The sequence below is a fragment of the Medicago sativa genome, chromosome 1, assembly GCF_051527215.1.
Source record: "Medicago sativa cultivar Bolivia chromosome 1, Bolivia_mono, whole genome shotgun sequence".
Taxonomy (NCBI): Eukaryota; Viridiplantae; Streptophyta; class Magnoliopsida; order Fabales; family Fabaceae; genus Medicago; species Medicago sativa.
In genome coordinates, this window is record NC_140749.1 from 52,498,065 (window position 1) to 52,518,243 (window position 20,179).

Consider the following 20,179-nt stretch of genomic DNA (forward strand, 5'->3'; position numbering starts at 1 on the left):
TTCTCTCTGGTGGCAATTTGAGTGGGCTAATTTAGCTTTTTCAAAAAAATAAAATAATAATCTAAACCTATTTTCTTTGAATTCATATTAATATTAAGAAATAGCAAGAGAATAATACTCTAATAAACCAAACAGCCGCGGCGGTAGAAAATTGAATAATTGGAATTGGGTTAGAAAAACTCTCGTTAATCGCACCACGCTCGTTAATCGCACCAACCAGGAATGAAAATAAATACAACACGGCAGGCAACAACAATTGAATTGGAACAACAATTTGAACTTGGCAGCAGAACTACGACATTGGATGAATTAGAAATCCAATAACCATGCAAAACAAATGAAAATTAAACTAGTTAGACAATGTATTTCATGTGTTATCACACACGGAGGTAGCTAGTTTACAAACAAAAAAACTTGCAATAGTAGTTTATGGGTGAAACTTGCAAATTTATTAATATGGCTAATTTTTATTATGTGTTGGATAAATTATCCACAATTTTTCAAAGAGAACCTTATTATAATAAGAATAAGTTATGATAATATATGAATTAAAGGTCTACCACCCAAGGTGAAAATTGATAAAAAAAATTATGTAGATCCCACCACTTTGTATTGTTAAAATGGTAGAATCTCACAAATATTTCATCTAATACTTCACGTAGGTCTCATCTCTTAAAGGGAATGTTAAGTGTTGTTATCTTCACTACTCTTTTTGCAATATCATTTACACAGCATTAAATCTATACCTATTAACAAAAGCAATACTTTTTTTGGTGTAGCCTATTTTCTTTCCTATTTTACCCCTAATTAATTGCAAATATTCCAAAAAAAACAATATATAAACAGTTAAAAGTGAAGTTGGTTACGTCACCATGTTTCAAAATTAAAATGTAACTTCTTTCCCTTACAATCTCCTTTCCATTACAACATTCTGCCACAATTTCCCTTCTACCACTTTTTTCCATCATACACTTCTTATTTCTAATTTCGATTTCAGTATGAATGGATAATTTAGTTGGTGATTTTATTGGTCAATTTTTTTTTCTTTCTATTATATCCTTCATTAACTTTTTCTTCAAACTTCACTTACAATGATTTATTGTATTCATTTGTTTTTCTTTAGTAACTTCACTTACAATGATTTATTGTATTCATTTGTTTTTCTTTAGTTTTCTCATATGCAATTCCCATTATATTTTAATCCCTTTTTAAGTGTGGAAAATTGATGTAACTTCTATTATGTTTCAATCTTCTAATCATCCTTTTTTTTGTTTGAACAAGAATCTTCTAACCTTCCTTTGTTTTCATTTTTTTCTTCATGAAAGTGGTTTCCTATTGTCATCTTCCATAACTATTAATGGGAACAAGAATGGGACGACCATGAAATGTAAGTAGGTTACTGCTAACTCTCTTATTTTGTGTGTTATGCTTCTACGGTTTTAAATATTCATCCATGTCTTTTTATACTAAGATCACACCTCTTTTCTTTTACCATTATTTTTTTCTTCGTTTCCTATTTTTTTTTAATTTGGAGATTTTGTTCTACGGTTTTTCTTCTACGTATTTTTTTTTTACCTTTATAAAACTGTTCAGATTTTGTTCATAATAGTGTGATCAATTTCAAAAACCATATTATTATTTAAAGTAACTACATTAAATATGTTGACAACATTTTGTAACCAAGGTTGGCCTATTTTTGAAAATGTAGGTGATTTTGTGAATTGATATAGAATGATTTGTTGTTATCTTTCAAGAAGCCGGTGCTTGCACGTGCTTAGTAGAAACCAACAAATTGAGCGAGCGGGTTAGAGGGAAATCGTACGATTTTACTACTATCATTTTCAGTTTTTGACTTTTGAACTTTAACCTTAACTGTCTTTTTTTTTTTTTTTTCATTTACTATTGTTTTCGATTAGGTTCAATGTGAGATGGAAGACAAGAGTAGAGGAAGAGAGTAAAAAAACTAATATTTAAGGAAAATAGGGAGCCATTGAGGTCACCTTTTCAGCGTGGCCTAAATGCAAATCCTCATATATAGCACTCGCACGAAATGATGAAGGAAGGGGGCATAAGGTTTTTGGAGAGAGAGAGTTTTGTTTACTAAATTTTAGTTAAAATATTTTCTTATTCTATTTCTACAATTAATTTGATTCTCTTCATTTCTTTTGTAGAAAATGAAAGTGATGTAAATAGAGATGATGGACATGTCTTATATTTTTATTTCATAGTTTGGTTTTGGCTTTTTTTTCTTCCTACATACCTATAAATAAAGACCCAATTTTTTGTGCTTTGTACCTCTGAACTTATTTGATATTTGCTTTGTGTTACTCAAGTATACTTTACCTAAGTTCAACCCCTAAACTCATTCCAACCTTAACCATAGAGTGGAGAATAAGAACCATAAGGAGTGGGAGAATGCTCAAATGGTAAATATATATACATGTTCTGAAATACATTTTAATGAAGTGATTATGTAACAAACTTTATTTTAGGCTTCTGAGATGAAAAGTGTTAAAGAAATTATATTTTGAATGGCAAAGAGCTAAAGAGATTAATTGTGCATTTGGAATCACAGTGAAAGGTTTTAGATAACAGGTTGATATTATAATTTTCTTAAGTTTCATTTATATTTCTATTTTATTGTGAGCATCTTAGATAGTATGAAGTGTGTTAAATTATGATATGCCAATTATCTTATGTTTACAACTATTTGAATTAATAAATAACAATTATATTGTGTTATAATCCTCTCTTATTCTCTTACTGTCTATTTTTTATCTCTTTATTCATAGAATAACTACTATTCAAATGTAACATTTTCTTTTTCAACCTATCATTTTTGTGTAGATACATGCGTTAGCACAGTAGAAAAAGCGGACAGACGGGCACGTCTGTACGCTAGTGATAATAAGAATAAAAGGTCTACCACATCTACTAAACTAAATAGAACAATCTTTGTCGTGCTTTTGACGATTTTGCCCTTATGAGGGTATTTTTGTAAATTAGTAAATGCCTCTTTTCCCCTATATATATATGGAGGGGTATGAAATTCCCACTACTTCATTTCATTGTATTCCAACTACAACTATCAGAGCTGTCTCTGTTTCTTACCTTCTTCCAGAGAACGTGTTGTTCGTTTTATTGCAAGGTATCGTTCTCCTCATACCATCGATTGAAATTGAAATCGATTAAGTGTAAAAGATGATTGATTTGGTCTATTTTTTTGTTTGCTTCATCTGTTTGCTTTTTGATCTATTGCATGTTTCAATCTTTGTTATTCTACATTTTCGCTGGGTTTTGTTTGATCTTTGGTTGCATGTTTTAAAAAAGGGTTTTTTGATTGTGGTCTAGGATGATCAGATGCTTTTTTGGTGTTTTATGTTTTCTTTGTGTGATGCATGTCCAATTGCATCTTGGTAATTTCCCATTTTTGGAATTTGGTCTTTGGTTGCATGTTTTCAAAAAGGGTTTTTCGATTGTTGTCTAGGATGATTAGATGCTTTTTTGCTGTTAGTTGTTTTCTTTGTGTGATGCATGTCCGATTGCATGTTGGGTTTGTGCTGAGCATGTTTTTTTATCATCTTGTGCAGGTTTCTTGCTCATCAAGCATAAGGTTGTGTGATTGTGGGAGTTGATGCTGTTTATGTCAATTATTTGTTGTTATTTTGTTTTGTTTTTGTGTGATTTTGCTCTCTTTGCGTTGTTTTGTTTTTTTGATGAGTATTGGATAATGTTTTTTAAAATTGACTTATATGTTTTTGGGTTCTTTTTAATTTGATTTTGGTTGCATGTTTGAGATAATTGTAAAATGTTTAGAGAAAAGCAATAAGTTGTGATTAAGTTGCAAATAAACAGATTATAAGCCATTTGAATCAGTGTTTGTGATCAATTGATGTTAAAGATGGCCATGGATATCATTTGCTTGATCACTAAGTAATTTTAAGAATTTGGTTGCTGATTGTGTTATTTTTGTTTGCTATTGAATCATGATTTTGTTATTTCTTTTTGAAACTAGGGAGATTTTTGCTAACTTCTTTGGAATATTGAACTGATTTCATTAGGTGTAGGGCTCATAGATATGGCTACGTGCGAAATTTGAATGAGAATGACATTTGGTGAGTTATATTTTAAAATAAGTTTTGTTCAATATTACTTAGTGATTTGATTCCTACTTAAAAATTTGCATTTCAAGTTGATAGTTTTTTATTTTAAATTCTATATGATAAGGATTCTAAATGTTGTATCTAAGGTGAGAAAAACTGGTATAGACTTCTGATGCAGAATTTGAAACCAACATTGGAACTGGTATAGTCTTGGTTTACTTTCTTGGATATATTGAAATGATTGTTATCTGGAAATTAGTAAAAAAAAACACACTCTCCAATTAGTAATTTACCAAACTTGAAAATCACCAAGTCCCCTTACTGTTTTGTTCCTATCTCTGAGATTGTTGGGGGTTCATTTGATATGGATTACTTGTCTGGTTACTGTTTAATATTCTGAATTAAATTATGTTAGTTAACTTTTGGGGAGATATGATAAGAAATGTCTGTTCATATCTAAATATCATTTGTATTTTGTTTTAACTTGATAGATATCATTGGAGTTTTGACCAGACTTGGAAGTGAGAGGGAGATACAAAGCAATGGATCCACTACAAAACTGAATGTGATTGCTATGGAGGTAGAAGGGTAAGATTATCTCATTAAATAATTTATTTTGACATGTATTGAGAATTTTTTGTAATCTGACTATTGTGTTTGGTTTTAAATTATTGTGTGGTTTTAGCATCTAAAAACTTCATATAATTCAAAAGTTTGTTCCTTTGAAAAGATATGTTTATTTATATTGATTATGGTTATGTGATGATAGTGTAATTACTGTTTCTTCGGACAAAGGTCTTTGTGGTGGAATCACCTCCACCTCTGTCAAAATAAGCAGGGCCTTGGGCAAGTTGAATTCTGGTAAGTTTTGCTCTTTGTGTGTGTATTGCGATGGCTGCAATGAGTGTTTTGAATGTCCACATCCACAATTGCATCAGTTGTATTTGCCCACAATTGTCTGCAATTTCAAGGATCATAATATAACTTTATTCCCGAAAAAATTTATAACCTTTCCATTGTGAAATATTGTTTTCATTTGGCTAAATTGTTTATAAGATAACGAGACTGATGCTAAATTTGTAATGTTGAAATATTTCGAGATAAAACCTGGTAATGGTAATGGTAATCAAGGTTATCAAAATCCGGACTTTACTTCAAGTCGAAAGGGAGTAGCAAAATCGGGACTTGTAAAATCGCAATCAAAATTGAAGGATTTTACTCAAGGACTTTTGTAGAATCAATATAGGATAGCAAAGTCGGGACTCGTAAAATCGCAATCAAAATCGAGGATTCTACCAAAATAAAAATAATGCTAAATATATGTTATAAATTGCATATAGTCATAAATGACTAAAGTTCAAAGTCCACAAAATACATATACATAATTGACTCAAAGCCTAGATGCAAATATTCTTTAGTGGTCATAATAATGCTAAATAACCTAGACAAAATACTTAAAGGCAAATCCTAAATGCCTAACAAAATACTTGATCACAAGTTAGTAAGGCTAATAAGTTTCAAGGCAAAGAGTGCTCAATTATGCAGGTGGTTGATAAAATTAAGTTGCTTACTTTCATGTGGTTGAACCCGAAATTTCCTTCTCTTCCCTTCAACTATCATGATTTGTGTCTTAGTCCATATTCACTATTTTGGGCATAGACTAATAGTTATTTGCTTTCTTTGGTCACAGTTTTTTGTTTTCCCTTGTAAATACTCCCTCCGTTTCAAAATACATGTCCAATTTTTGCAATATCCACTATTCACTTGACTTACTTTGACCGTAATTTTTAACTAATGTATAAATACAAATATTTGCATGTAAGATGTTGTTTGATTTGTCTCGACAAATATTTTCAAAATATTAAATTTTTATAATTTTTTACTTTGGATAATTAAAGATATTAACGGTCGAAATTGTGCATTGGCATATGTGAAGTGGTTGACTTGAACATGTATTTTGAAACAGAGGGAGTATTGTTTAGACTATGGTGTTTTTCCCTGACATACCTTGTGCCAGGGACGACCTTTTGATGTGGTAATATATTTCATTTTAGCCTCTTCAAAAAAAAAAAAAGTTTCAAGGCAAAGACTAGAGAGGCCTAACAAAATAAAAGATTTTTACCAAATGCAAACAGAATAAGTAAAATGAAATCATGAACAGAATGAAGAACAAAACAAAATGAAGACAGAGTACACCATTTTTTGGAAAGCTAAAATACTTAATGAAATCATCAAAGAAATAAGGAACAAAGTAAAAACTTATAATAGAAAGTAAATGGAAATGAAATAAGCAAAATAAAGTAGATCCATACGAATATGAAATCAGTGTGAAGAAGAAATGGAAAAGATGATGGATGTTGGATTGAAGATGAAACAATAATGTATTGAAGGAAGGAGGCAATCTAGTTAGGTTTAGTTCATTTTGAACTAGTTGAAAAATGAACAATCCCGTGTAACTATTGAGGAAGTGTGGGGGAAGTGAAAGAATGAAACTTTTTGGCCCTTTTGGGTATTTATAGAACCAGGTCATGAATTCAAATCGAGTCAATTTAAGAATCGAGTCAAAAATTAACCCTTATCAAAAAATGAACAAAATCCTTCAAAATCCATCAAAATCCTGCGATTTTGAATGGATTTCACGACTTTGTGCAATTTTGATAGGATTTTGCCTGTTTTTGGGACTTTGCTATGGATTTGAGTCGTTGAAGCTACGCAAAGTCGCAAAAACCAGGATTTTGGGACTTAGTCGCGTTTTTGATAACAATGATGGTAATGGTTCCAAACCTATTTGTTACTATAGGACTTGATAAAGAGACAAAGTATGTTATATTGGGAGAGAAGGCTAAGGCTCAGTTGATTCGTGACTTAAAGAAAGGCATTGCACTCAGCTTAACTGAAATACAAAAAAATCCTCTGAATTATATTCAGGTTAGTATATTGTGTCTTGAACCTTGTGTTTTACATATATCTAGAAAACAAGTTTAGTCCCAATTTAAATTGTTTTTAAGGAATATTGCAAAATATGGACATTGCTTTTGATGGTTTTATATCAAAATTTTATTCTGAAACCTTGTGTTTTACATATATATCTAGAAAACAAAGTTTACAAGTAGTCTTGAATTAGTTTGTTTTAAGGCTACAAAGTCATCGATAAACTCACGACAGGTAATGAGGACTTCTGAGTCGCCTATGGAATCCAGGTATCATAAACTCCTCTGCTTCTGTTCATTTTTATTTCATATATAGATGACTGATTTTCTATTTTCATGTTGAATTCAGTTTTGTTTCAGATTTTTTCAAATATTTTGATTCAGTTTTGTATGAAAACAAGTGTTGTTCAATTGCGATTATTCACTAATATTTGTATGTGCCTTGGTCAGTTTATTTCATATTTCAATTCCACATGTTCATTGCGATTGTTTACTGAAATTTTGCAGTGTTTTTGATTTTTCTGTTTCTAGGAATAAACCTTTGCAAATTTGGGACAATTGACAAAAAAGGTAAATGCTTTGTGTTTGCAGTGTACATTGGGTCAATATTTTATCATATTATTTTACTTTTTAATAGTTTACATGGAAAGCAGGAAATGATCCATGTTACATATTGCCTGTCTTTCTTTTCTTTCGATTTTGTATTGGCGTCGATTGATTAAATAAATAAGCTCCTCTGCTGTTCCCTTATATTCATGTAACAGAATATTTACTCACATAGTCTTTGTTGAGACTCTTTGGTAGAGACTGTCACGTTTATTGCTAGGTGATTCCTTAAACGTAGATCAATTTCAAAAAGATGAAACATGAGTTACAAAACAGAACTTTTTATCCACTATAATATTAGACAATTTTTAGCAGGATTTTATTTCTAGCAGCATAATCACTAAAACATTTAGTAGGAAATAAGTGTAAATGTTTAGATTTTTAAAATTTCTTATATAAAAATGAAAAACCATATCATCATTTGTGTGTAACAACTAAGCAAATCACATCATATTTTCTTTTATATAATTTTTTTTTGCATGTTCAAACTAAAAATTATAGGTCTGGACGACATAATCCTGAACAAATTGATGACACGACGATTTGAAGCTACAGATTACCCTTTTCGACTACGCTGTGCATCAATCTTGACAGGTTGTGACTTTGAAAATTCCTGATTTTAGTTTATTTTTTTTCTTTATAAATTGATGAAAGGTTGTGATTAAGCTGTGCATCAATTGATTTGAAGCTATGTAGTCTTTGTGCAGATTTTCTGTCTCTATTTGAGATAAATAGTGTTATTTCGGTCTCTATTTGAGATAAAGAGTGTTATTTGAGTCTCTGTTGAGATAAATAGTTGATGAATTTAACTATTCGTAGTTGACCAATAATGCCTGTTAGTTTCTATCTACACAAGTCAGTTACTGAACTGCCCCATTGGCTAGGAAACAAATCAGTTAGTGATGTAAACACAAGTCTCGGAAAAGTATTACAAAATAGTCTTATGTTGAATTGTTATATTTTTACAAAATCAGTTAGGATCATCTTCACTAACTTTCATAAATAAATACAACTGCACAAGTTATAATTCCTATGAACAATATTGAAAATACAACTATTATATGCCATGCTATGTTCAACCATACGTTGCATCTTAGAGTCACTCACTGTATTGAGTTCACAACATTCTGCTTTATTATACAGCTATGTCATATGCTTCTGATTTATTCGCTTAACATTCCTAATCTACCTCAACTGGTAAATTCAATGGTTATTCCTGCATAAACCAGTCCAGATAAGCTCATTTGGATGAATACTCCATCTGGTGACCTTTCCCTCAAAGATGCCTATCTTTTCAAAGATCAGAAATTGCATTGGGCTAAGACCATATGGATCATTGATATACCTCCATCTAGATTTTTGATTGCTTGGAGAGTGATGCATGATAAAATGCCTACAGATGAGAAACTAATGGAGAGACGTTGTAATAATCCTTCCATCTGTAATCTTTATTTGAAGCATACTGAAACAACCTTTCATTTGTTATTTGACTGCACTTATGCTATCAGAATATAGAACTTGCTTTTTGCTACTCTCAATCTCAACCTGCATTTCAATAGCATAGAAGACGTTTTGCAGATTTGTGACAGGAGATGGAGTCCTCAATGCAAGATTGCTATCAAAGCAGCCATTGTCAATATGTTGGCTACAATATGGTATGCTAGGAATTCTGCAAGATTCAAAGGTACATACATCCATTGAAAAACTGCCATTTTCCTAATCTCATCTAATATGTAGCACTTTCTGGTAACACTTCTCAGGCTACTTCAAACTCCTCCATGACTGATTTTGCTATTCTAAAGAAGTTCAATATTCACATTCATCCACCTAGAGCACCTCAAATCAAAGAAGTAATTTGGCATATTATTTTAAATTTTCTGTTTTGTTCTTAACAATGTTTAGCAAATTAAATAGTGTAGTGAGGTCATAGTACAAACTTGTCGAATTTTTTTTTTCAAGTAAATAGTGTAGTGAGGCCTTATAATGTGACAACCTTATGATTTTTAACCAGAATAATGTGATTGTTTTTTATGTTTTTTAATCTTAACTTTATTCCGTGATTGACAAGTAATACGTACACTAAGCGATATTTTGCTTCCTTGGTAGATTTGTATCCTCTTGTGAAATGTATAATTGAACAAAGTGAAAAATTTCATTTCCTTATCTGATTGTTGGAGTTACTGTTTGCACATAATCAATCTTGAAAGTTTGACATTTTTTTTAATGACTTGCTTCAGTAGCGATTTCGCTTCCTCAAAATGCACCTAACTATATCTCATTTCATTGTTACATAACCTTTGGGTGATATCAATTGAAGCAAAGGAGTAAAAGAAATAAACTTCATCGTTGTGCATGGTCAAGAAATTTGCAACGGGTGAGTTCTCTTCTGTAATATGATAATTATTGATGCTGAATAGGAGTATTTAGTCCACTTTGAGTACTGATTTTGGTTCTTATAATGAATGATTGTTGTCCACTTTGAGAAATTGAATCAGTCTTGGTGCTTTTATTCCATTTATTTGTTGTGTTTTTGTCTTTCCTATATAAGTCTGTTGATGGCTGATTTTTTTTTATCACATTGTATATATCCTTTTTTTTTATTTTTTTTTACGATTTTGCAGGTTTTTTTATGGAGAAATTCAGATTGGTACTCATATGTCCTGATTTGTATGTGTTGAATGTTGTTTAGGAGAGGTATTGTTGCATCCAATTCACATGAATAGGGGATGGAAGGTCAAGTACAAGCTTTAGTTAGAACTGTTGCATCTTATGCAAGAAGTACTAGCAACAATGGTTACTTACCTCAAATTTGTAAATTGTTATTAAACTGCATTTGTGTCATAGCCGAGAAGATATGTTGGACGTTGTGCATGATATATGTGTTGTTCTTGGTATGGACTCCTCCAGTACTGAGGTTCATCCACGCTTGAATGGTTCTACTGCTAGGCTCGCTGACACATTCTTGATGCTGAAAGACATTAAAAAGCAGAGGCTTCACAAGGTTGTTAACTGCAAGCTTTCAATTATTTCTAATTTTTTGCATTATGTGGTTTTGTCTCAAAATATTCATGTTTATAACACTAGGAAGTGAATTTACCTCAAATATTTTGAATTAATTTCTGATTGGCTTTTAGTCTATGGTATAATATTTTTTCTTCAACATGTGCAGCTCAAAGAATTAGCTTCGAAGTTAATTGATATGTGGAATCTATTGGATACTCCTCCCTTGGAAAGGAATCTGTTTAACAATGTTACCTGCAATATCTCAGCTTATGTCGAAGAAGAATGTGGATTATTCCTTTGTACTATTAATTAATTTTGTTGCTAAATTTCAACCTTTCAAAATTCCAAGTGTGTAGGTATTTGGTAAACTAATCTTTGATCTTGAACATCCCAAATAAATTTTTGTTGTTCAACATCCACCACTTTGACAAATCACCTTAACTCTAATCCAAAACAATCTTATTTGGGGATGTTGTTTCTTTCTTTCATTTTGTGTCATGTAAATATTAATGTTAATCCCTTTTTGGTAACTCTATGACATAGAGCTTGCTTTTATAATTTTGACTTATATGTAAGTAATTTACACATAATTGGTTCCTTCATTGGTTCCAATTAGTTTCATCTTAATCACACTGATGTTTTCCTGAACTAACGAACAAAATATATTCTCTTTTCATGAATCAAGACTTGGTAAAGCTTTCATAAATATTTTGATAAAGATAAATAGTGTTTGTGCAATATTCGTTGATTTGCTCATTTTTCTTTGGAACAATTTTTTTACAAGTTCGCACGGGTTTGTAACTAGTTCTTTCAATAAAAAAAAAAAAAAAAAGGCCTACTCACGTGTTTAGGTATTACTTCACTATCATCAATTGCATGAATAGAAAACAGGTTAAAGCAATAGGTATGGAAGAAAGTACACCTCTAATTAGAAATATTTAGACTTTAGTAGTTAAGGGATTTATGGTTTTTGTGTGTTTCTCATATGATCACATGGCTTCGTTAGATACTCCTCATTACAATACATATTTTTTAGATACTCCCTTTTTTTGCTAAATGTTATGCGTTAGATCACGATAAAAAAACGGCTACTTTGCAACACTAAAATTGCCATGTTTTTACTTGCTTATCACACTTTTCATTCCCACACTTTTTTTTTTTCCTGAAAATTTCGTTCTCCCACTTTCTTTCATCTTTCTTCCCCAAAGTCATGTCTTTCATCCCTAAAACCTAATCCCCAAAGTCATGTCTTTCATCCCTAATCCCCAAATTTAATTTCACAAATTTAATTTAATTTCTCTTTATAAAAACTATTCTCTAAAATTTGCAATTGACAACATTGTTGTTCACATGAATCGTGGAATTTGTTTGGTCACCTATACTGTTCTGAGTTTTTTCCTGTAATGTGTTCAAATAGAGCATGCTTTCAAGGCTGTTACATCTGCAGGGATAACCCCGATTGGCGTTAGGGGAAAATATTTGGTTTGTGGCGGCTACTCAGAAAAAAGTTCCGGTGAGTACAGGAAGTTGACTGTTAGGTTTTTTTTCTTTCTTTCTTTTGCTTGTTATGACTTATGAGTATTTGTGTTGGCTGATTAGGCGGGATTGTTCAATGCAGGACAAGCTCTAAGACCATACAAGTGTTACACATCTCTTTCCTATTGCGAAGTACCTTTGTTTACTGGCCACTGGCATCGCAGGTATGTTCTTCATTGCATCACAGGTATGTTCTTTATTGCATCTTCTTATAAGTACACACTGTTGTATTTGTTAAAGATGCATCCTGTCCATCGCGATTTGAAGATGCAAAGTCTGCACTTGGTTAGTGAGACTTGATTTTAGTATTTGTAAATAACTTTTTCTACAATTTTTTTTTCTAAGAATTGAAATGCTTTTGGCTGGACATGTAATTATTTCTTTCCATAATGCGACACAAGTTATTGTGTTATATTTCATAATTATTTCATAATCTTTATTGAAGTTACGTTTCAATTCAGTTGTTTGCAAACATATATGTTTCTAGTTTTAATAATTAATAGTTTAATACATCACATATAGAAGAGTCGTGTTACAAATGCTTCCCTTTCTATCAACTTTGGTTTCTTGTGTACATCAAAGTAATATGCAAAAATATATGTCTATACTTATATTTAAATTTTTACATGCAACTTGATTAATCAATTTATTTCCTTTTTTTTCCAGACCTTCCATCTTAGTTAATTTTTTCATTTTCATGTTCAATTTGTTCAGACAATTTAAGGTATTGAGCACAAGTTAAAAGTTACGTACACAATGAAACATTCTTGAACATAATCGTTAAGATTCTCTTTTATTTATTTCTGTTAAAGTCAACAATGCAACACAATAGGAAGATATGCATTTCATATTTTGTTAGACTAATGTCATGTCACACTATATATGGTCATAGATATATCCCAATAAGGTGACCACTTAATTTGATAATGCTCACTGCTTCTCTTTGCTTGTTTGATCTTCAATTATGACCGATTGAGGTTTAGTATCATCATTGACATCAATTTTGGCATCACTCCTCCAACAATGTTGATGTACATAAAACAAATCAAAGTGGAAAATATGAGTTTGACATTCTTAACCAAAAATGTTTGATATTAATGAATGAAACTTTAGAAAAGAAATAAGTTGTGAGAATGAGAAGCGTAATTATCAATTAAATCTTTAAAATTGTAGTCGTTGTATAATGTGATCTCTTAAATTAAAGAAACTTCAAAATAATTCTTGAAATTGAAAAGCATTGATCACATTAATGTTTTCGGGAAAAAATATTTAAAGTAAAAATTTACCGATCCAAAAAGACTAATGTTGATGCAATCAAAGATTTTTCAGTTCTATATATTATGTTGAAAGTTCGGTTAATGTCATGTATCATAGAGTTTAAGGTGTTTGATTTTAGAGACTAAATTAATTATTTAGTTTGCAAAAATTTTAGAAGTGTTAGGAATACACTCTGGGTTGCTATAATATACCGTCCAAGGTGGAGTTTCTCCGAAAGGAAAATACAAGCCAAAGTTAGGACTATAATCAAATGCAAAGGAGTATAAGCAATCACAAAAACAGGTCTCATAGTTTTAATTACATAGCCTTGCACATAATATTGAAATGCTGAAAATTTCATTCTCCTTTTGGTTTTGGTAAGCTTTTTCCTTTTTCCTTTAATTTGTTTTCTCTTGATTATTGGTATTTTAGCCTACAAGTCTATTGAATTTATTTATTCAAAAAAAAAAAAAGTCTATTGAATTTATGAATTTTGGGGTTGGATTTTGATATTTCATGCTATTTGTTTATCATGATGATTTGTGTGTTTTATGCCCTTTCCTTGTTGTTTGGTTGCTGAGAAATTTGTAGAAAATTTCATATCTTTGAAATTAAAATGTTTCTTTTTTGTTTAAACTTAAACCTGTTTCATAAATTAGGAACATGTTATATTGGAACATGTTACTACCTTTGTTTTTCCAATTTATGGTGTAGAGTTAATTTCAGATCTAAAATTAATTTGTATTTTTCTAAAGAGTGCTAGATCTAATTTCCGGTGTAGGTTGTTATGAGCTAATATAAGAACTCAATTCATGTTACTTTATTTTGTTCATACGGACATACATTTGTCTTAGGATTAATCTACAAATAATTGGATATTTAAGTAGTATGTGTCTTTAACGAATTTTAAAATCAACCTTTCATTTAAAAGAAAGAGTCGAGAGTTTTTTGTTTGTTCAATCGGTAGCAACATTTTGATTAGAGCTTCGAGTAGGAGTGTTTTCAGGTGTAGGTGTTCTTATCAATTAGTATTCTAGTTGTTTTTTTATGTCATTCTAAAATTGCTTTGCATTTCTGCGTTTTTGGCGCTATATGATCTTGGGATTTTAGAGGCTTTGAGCGGTAGCTTTTTCAGATAAGTGGTTGTTGCGCCAAATTGCTTTGTTTGCATCCGGTTTGTGTGTAATCACATAATTTATTTAGGCATTATGTGCTTGCTATAACTGGGTGTTTGCGCTCCATGAAAACAGTCAAAACACTGCTTTGAAGTGCACCAATAAAGCAAATCCATGTGGCTAGTGACATCTTTATTGGATACTTTCTCAATGTTATGACCTGCAATTGATAAGAGATTGTTTAGTCGGGGTCGAAACTGTATTTGAAAATCGTTTGAAACTTTAACGACTATAAACATCAATTATATCACTATCTTAGTAGTATTGTTTTAATAAATCGTTTGTTAAAAGTAGAAGTTAGTGATTCTCCTCGTCTTGTGACCCGAAACATGATTTTATAGGTGTCAACTTAACAAAAATAAGAAAAAACAAATGTGTATGCCTCAAAAGTCATCACATTATTTATCCATGTTTTTGTCAAATAGACATCAATTATATCACTATCTTAGTAGTATTGATTGTCTGTCTAGACTACAATTTATTTAAAAAACTGAAATATTTTAATTTATTTTCTGAATATGGCTAATATCTAAAATTAAAATATGAGGTGCAACTACTCAAATTGGATAATCTACGACCGGTTTTAGGGTATTGTCAAACCGCAGAATATTATATTTAGAGAATGGATTTTATTTATCTTTATTAATCTAACGATCTAAAACCGGTTCCACTATAAAGTCGGCAATAGAGGATTCAAGTTCAAATATGTATACGTGAACTTACCTGTAAAATCTAGAAAGCAGATTCCAACATAACTGATTAGGACAAACAATGCACCTAGGGGCCAGTGTGCACCAGTGAGATTGATGCACACTGACTCCTAGATGCACTGTTTATCCTCATTGGTTGTGTTCGCATCTCTTTCTACATTTATATGAACAATCACTAATCACCTACCATAAATAATTGACTGTGTAATATTTTAAAACATTGATAATCATACATACTTTAGAGAGAAAAGAGATATGCACAAACATTAATTATTAATTAATTAGTTTAGAATAATCTTTACAATGAATTTTCATATTCCCTTGTGAAACTACACACAAATGTCTTTCTTTTTTTGTTACAAGAAATGTTTATAAAAAGAAACAAGTACTATTAGCAAAGTCAAAATAAAAATTCCACAAATTGGTATAGTAGGTGTTTGAATTTGACTATACCAATCCACTCATGTAAGGGACACCCGTTTGAGGAATCCAATCATCACCACTCACAAAGTTAGCACTGTGAAATTTGCTGCATCAGTGGCACCAATAACATGATAACCAGGTCATGTTACTCTATTTGCAGTGCTTGAACCTGCTCCTCTATTATCATATTCTGCATAATATAAAGTGCTCAATGCAAAATCACCATTCCATTCACGCCAACCAGAAGGGTTTATGAAACTATCCATGAAGGATTGCATATAAACTGTTCTTGAATATTCTTTCCATGGTCTCCCTAGGTATGTTTGAACAGTTCCAACTTTAGGAGCCAAATCATCTGCTGGTTTAATAGTTGCATTTTGAATAGAAATTCCAGTGTTTTGATTCGGGTCGGTTCGACCTTGAGCTGTGATAGCATTGAATTGTCCACTTAGAGGAAGGCGAGGATAGATGTTACAATTTTGCAAAACAACTGCACCATTTCCAAATATGAAGTCAACTGTTCCATAGATATCACATTCTCTATAAAATTGCCTCAAAGAATGTGTATATAGTGTGTCTTGATACCCTTCAAAGCTGCAACTATAAAAGGTAGACATGTCTGCTCCACTTCTCAGTGCAACTGCTTGATATGTTTTGCTGCTCCAGCGGTATTGCGAAATGTTATGTTAACTGCCACGAACCCTTGAGCAACCACAGCTGCAAATCCAGATGAAGCATCAAGTTAGTGAAATTGTTGACATATAATGTATCTTTATGCATGCCATAAGTCATGACATAATATAGGTTAACAATGTTTGTTTGATTAATTGCGGACTACAGAAAATCCGTTGTTAGAAACCAACCAAAATTATCAATCGTTATTCAAAACAATTTTGCGAAATAGATTACTAATTTTTTTTGTGATATGATGTCATTTCGCTCTTGATTCAGAAAGAAAAAAAATAATGTTATGATTTTGGTCGCTAAATGAGTTGTGAATATGTAGCAATTTCTTGCAGTGGTCTATTTTAATATGTCTAAGTATTAATTTTTCTTACCGAAGGTGGCTGAATTGAATGTTGTGAAACCATCCGCGACATTGCGATTTCCTGTGATAATTGTTTGATTGATTCCTACTCCAATCATCATCAAGTATTTCTTTTTTTTGTCAATAGAAACTTACTCTTCATACACACCTTCAGTGATAAAAATGAGGAAGTATCCATTACTTGCAACTATGTTATTTGGTGCAGCAGCTATTGCATCATTGATAGTGGTAAAGTTTCCACTTCCATCTTGACTAACAACAACAATATCACTTTTACCAAAATACTATCTTCATCGGTTTGAAGTAGTTTTCTCCCATGGCGTCTAGCTGAATCATAAACAGCGAGTGCTTTATTTGACATCGTCAATGGTAAATTACCATTTTTGAAATTCAAGTGTCTTCTTTTTTGTGGCCATGATGTTCTTATTTTATTCTCCGGCATCCAACCCTTCAAGCACAAGGCTAGGGTTACACTATGAAGCTTTATGTCATCGGAGAGAGATAATGACAAGTCATTTTTCACTCTTTGATCAGAAGCTGTGGTGTTTAGACCATCCAAACATGTTTGTCGGTTAGTCAAAACTGCGCTGAGGAAAGTTTCAAAATCTTCGGCTTGAGAAGTTGGAAGAACGTTAATAGAATGATTTGTTGTGCCATAAGAGTTTGATAAGTATTCAAAACTTAGGTTAGCAAGGTATTGACAATCTTCAAGAGCACGAATTGTGGATTGAGACAAAGACGAACTACCTTGAAGATATGAGTCCAATAAGTTCACAAACTTACGGGATTGGGACAAGGACTTTCGAATAGAAATGCGACCATAGTCATATATGTTTCCATTTTCACTACCAAGAACGGTTTTACAATAAGTAGGGTTTATGGTACCCTTGCAAATGGTTTCAGGTGGAACATTATTTGCTATACACAATGATACAAAGAACAAGATTGAAAGTAGATAGGACGAATGGATAAAAGGGTTGTTATCGATAGATGGATGAATATAAGATGCATGGCTTCTGGGGTTTATATAGTAGCTATAAATATTTTTTGCCACATTAATATAATATCGTTAGTGAGAATGAAGAAAAGTCAACTATATTCTTAGTAGCTAACTACAAGGAATTTGTATCTTTGATGTTGATATTTTGGCTACCGTGAATGCATTCACCAAAACCAACCTACTATTGTGAATATTTAATTTCATTAGAGATTTAGGATGAACTTAAACATTCATCATGTTCAATGTAATGGTGTACGTATACAAACTTCCTACGAGGAAGTCTACCCTAAAAAAGGTTGCCAAAAAACCTCATAGCGAGGTCTTCCTTAAAAGGGGTCGCAAAAATCCCCATAGTGAGGTATTCCCAAAAAGGGATCTCAAGAAACCTCCCACAAGCAAATCCTTTCCAAAAGAAATAAAAAAAGAAAAAATATTTAATCAAACACTAAGTACGAAACATTAGAAAAACAAAGCAAGATGATGATAGGAAAGAAAAAAGCACATGTATTAATTACGGATAAGAGTACTAGGGTGCCTTGACAGGCTCGCCCATAAATATTACATTAAATAAAGTTACAGAGTACTGTAGCGCCGCAAAGAGCTCGCCCATGCCATACACCAATGAACTTGTCGAAGGTATTGTAAAATGCAGATATCGCCCATACTCCAATATCGAATAGCAACATTATGAAGGTGAGAAAAACACAAGAAGAGGGGCTTGAATTGTGTTAGCTTTTTCTTCGTTTTCTCCTACTGAAGTCACTGTTCAGAAGCAGATAGAATCCAGCTTCTGAAGTGATGATCATAATCTAAATGTAGCGGATAAAAACAGAGAGAGAGAGAGAGAGAGAGAGAGAGAGAGAGAGAGAGAGAGAGAGAAGAAAGACACAAAGCAATTATACAGGACTTTTGATGATCTTCAAAACTTCTGATGAAGTCAGCTTCTGGTGATCTTACTTCTGATGACGTCAACTTCTGATGTACTCCAGAACCACTTGTCTTCAGAACCTCTTTTCTTCAGATGCTTCAAGCTTCCTTCTTGTTAATTCCATTGCTCTCATTTGTTCTTCCAGAACCTATACTTTAAACGAGACACTAAATTTTTGTCTATGGTCCTGCACACTTGAACAAATATTAGCATATCCAATTGATAATTTTTAATACCTTGTTATCATCAAAACTCAAAGGGAAACGTTAAACACATTTTGTTCCAACACATTATAACTAACCGCTTCGGCTTGTCCCAAGACTTGTGCTTGGGGGGGATATGGACTATCGAATTCATAATTAATCACTTTGCCTTGTCCCAAGACTCGTGCTTGGTAGGCTGTGTACCGTCAATATATAATTAAGGGCACAACACCCTCCAAAAGGTCCCAAACGACCCTAGGTGTGTCCCTCTAAGAGCGCTGCCTCAGAAGGCTTCTAGAAACATCTAAAAGACTCTAAACCTGACTTAGGGCCCAAGTTTTTTGGGGCCTAAGTCACGGAATTACAAGCCCACAAAAGACTACAAATACTCCCTCTTGAGATCATTCTCAGGGCATGACAAAAACAAACTAAACCCCAGTTTCAGATATTGTACTCACTGCAAGTACATATCCATTTGTTGAAAATGAGCTAAAATAACATCATTGCTAAATATTAAAAGAACATCTTTTTCTATATAAGTTACAAGATATATAGTCACCCATCACTCATTTTGTTACATAGTTGACTCTTCACAACTTTCATAGCTGAAAAAACACCTTCAACAATTGCAATCGCTATCGGCAACAACAAAACCAACTTCAAAAACTTATAAATTATGGTAAATGCATTGTACTTATTTGTTTTGCGAGAGAGAGAGAAGTGTTCTAGTATAGTTGTGTGTTTTATTTATTTTTTAAAAAAAATGGAAAATTGTTGTGTGGCTTTAGCCACACATGATTCAATGTTGGGTCCGTCCATGAGCAAAATATTGTTGTCGCTCTTTCGCTCTATTTAAAAATTAATTTCTGAAGTTTCTAGAGTCCAATATCGTTGCTGCTCTTTCGACGTGTAAACAGTATCATTGTGTTCCTACTTACGTAGCGAAGCTTTTAATTTGAAAAAAAAAAACAGAATTTTCGAACTAAAAATACACTTCTCGTTTCAATTATATAACATACAATTTATCAGAGTATCATTGGTGTGACGATCCACACATTCCGGACTCAAAGTAAACTACATAATAAAATAATAATCTAAACCTATTTTTGATGAATTCATATTAAGAAATAGCAAATGAATAATACTCTAATAAACCAAACAGCCACGGCGGTAGAAAATTGAATGATTGGAATTGGGTTAGAAAACTCTCGTTACTCGCACCAACCAGGAATGAAAATATATACAACACGGCAGGCA

General features: G+C 32.0%; 2 long non-coding RNA genes and 1 pseudogene across 2 annotated transcripts; 2 read left to right on the forward strand and 1 right to left on the reverse strand.

Moving 5' to 3' along the window:
- The first annotated feature begins 6,907 nt into the window (after window positions 1-6,907).
- On the forward strand, window positions 6,908-7,610 carry LOC146955265 (uncharacterized). Its single transcript, XR_015009010.1, has 3 exons — window positions 6,908-7,031; window positions 7,269-7,303; window positions 7,565-7,610. It is a non-coding gene; the product is annotated as an uncharacterized LOC146955265 (long non-coding RNA).
- A 1,474-nt stretch (window positions 7,611-9,084) lies between these two features.
- Window positions 9,085-11,169, forward strand: LOC146955266 (uncharacterized). Its single transcript, XR_015009111.1, has 4 exons — window positions 9,085-9,323; window positions 9,400-9,489; window positions 9,957-10,640; window positions 10,809-11,169. It is a non-coding gene; the product is annotated as an uncharacterized LOC146955266 (long non-coding RNA).
- A 4,593-nt stretch (window positions 11,170-15,762) lies between these two features.
- LOC146955267 (putative pectinesterase/pectinesterase inhibitor 7) lies at window positions 15,763-17,802 on the reverse strand (annotated as a pseudogene).
- Window positions 17,803-20,179: the final 2,377 nt, after the last annotated feature.